Consider the following 1,893-nt stretch of genomic DNA (forward strand, 5'->3'; position numbering starts at 1 on the left):
TGTGTCCCACCATCAACCTCGCGTACTGCCTTGAAGCAATTTCTTGTGGTCTGCACAAGGAAGCTGTGCTTAAACAAAACACAATAGCCTTGAACAGTAGAGGAGACAGAGATTGGAGTTTGGAGATGCTTAGTCAATAATTCTAGTCTTTCAAGAAATTGGTCAATTTTATCTAAGTTTTCAAATTTTGAGGCACAGAGTTGTTCATAGTAATTCTTTACTATTGTTTTAACATGCATGGGATCAGAAATAATAACTCTCTTTCATTTCTGATATTGGTAATTTGTGTTTTCTGCCTTTTTATCTTGGTTTGCCTAGGCAGAAATTTATCAGTTTCATTCTTTTAAAGAACCAGCTTTTCGTTTCATTGCTTTTTAAAAATTATTTTGCTGGTTTCAATTTTTTTGATTTCTACTCTAAATTTATTATTTGTTTACTTCAGCATGCTTTAGTTTAAAAGTTCTCTTTAGGTAGAAGTTTAGATAAATGATTTTTAAATCTTTCTTCTCTTCTAATGTATACATTTAACCCTCTTTTCCTATAATTACTGCTTTTGCCACATTACATACATTTTGATAAGTTCTATTTTCATTTTTGGTTAAAATATTTTAAATTTCTCTTAAGACCTCTTCTTTTTTTTTTTTTTTTTTGGCAAGGCAACCCTTGATTGACTTCACAGATTGCAAGGACCTTGTCGGCTTACAATCTCTCATTATTATCATTATTTTTGTGCCTACAGCATCTGGTCTTCCTAGGTGGTTTCTCATCCAAGTACTAACCAGGCCTGACTCTGCTTAGCTTCCAAGATCAGACAGGATCAGGCTTGTTCAGGGTAGCATGTCTGTAGACAAGACCTCTTCTCTACTGTGTGCTATTTAAAAGTTTATTGTTTAATTTACAAATATTTGGATATTTTCCCAATATCTTTTATCATTGGTTTCTAGTTTAGTTCTATTGTTCTCTGAAGATATACGTTACGTGATTTTGATTTTTTTTAAATTTGTTAAAGGATGATTTGTAGCACATAATGTAGTCTATCTTGGTGAATGTTTCATGTGAGTTTAAGAATACGTATGCTGCTGTTGTTGGATTGAATATTCCATAAATGTCAATTAGATCAAGTCAATTGATTGTGCTTTTCAACAGTATCCTAACTTATTTATAGACTGTTTATCAATTACTGACAGAAAGGTGCTGAATTCTCTCACTATAATAGTAGATTTGTCTATTTCTTTTTGTGGTTTTATCATTTCTTTCTTCAAATATTTTCATTCTTCTGAAGCATAAGTATCTTATAAAAGGGGTTTAGGGAAGGCTATACTAATAAGGTGACATTTTGAGAGACATATGAAAGAAATGAGAGAGCAGGCCATAGGTGTATTTTCAAGAAGAAACATGGTACATTAGTAGAAAAGCAGTAAAGATGAGAGTGGCAGTAACAAGGTTAGAAGTTACAGGGCCTTATAGTTCATAATAAAGAAACTGGATTTTATCCTGAATTAAATGACCAAAAAAAAAAAATAGACTTTTTTGGAAGATTTGGGGTAGAAGTTGAGAGGAATTGGCTTCTGGGAAGAGAATAGACAGTAGGTAAAAAATGATGAAAGCGAACAATGATTAAGATTTGAATGCAATAAACTATGTGAAGGATGATGGTGGCTTGGTAGTAGCAATGGAAAGCGATGAAAGGTGGAATTCTGAGATATTTAATAATACATGAGATATACTCTATGTTCTTTGAGAATAAAGACTAGGCAGCAACTAAGTGTGCTTAAGGAATTTTCAATGGCTTAACAGAAAGAGAACTGAATTGGATATTTTACTCTCTTCACTTTATTATGCAAAGTCTATTGTATTTATCAAACAATCACAGACTTTTTCTTACTCAGACAT

At 32.2% G+C, this 1,893-nt stretch overlaps 1 pseudogene; it reads right to left on the reverse strand.

The window, feature by feature from the left end:
* Positions 1 to 730: 730 nt before the first annotated feature.
* Positions 731 to 849, reverse strand: LOC112476243 (annotated as a pseudogene).
* Positions 850 to 1,893: the final 1,044 nt, after the last annotated feature.

Source organism: Pteropus alecto, unplaced genomic scaffold (genome assembly GCF_000325575.1).
Source record: "Pteropus alecto unplaced genomic scaffold, ASM32557v1 scaffold12, whole genome shotgun sequence".
Classification (NCBI taxonomy): Eukaryota; Metazoa; Chordata; class Mammalia; order Chiroptera; family Pteropodidae; genus Pteropus; species Pteropus alecto.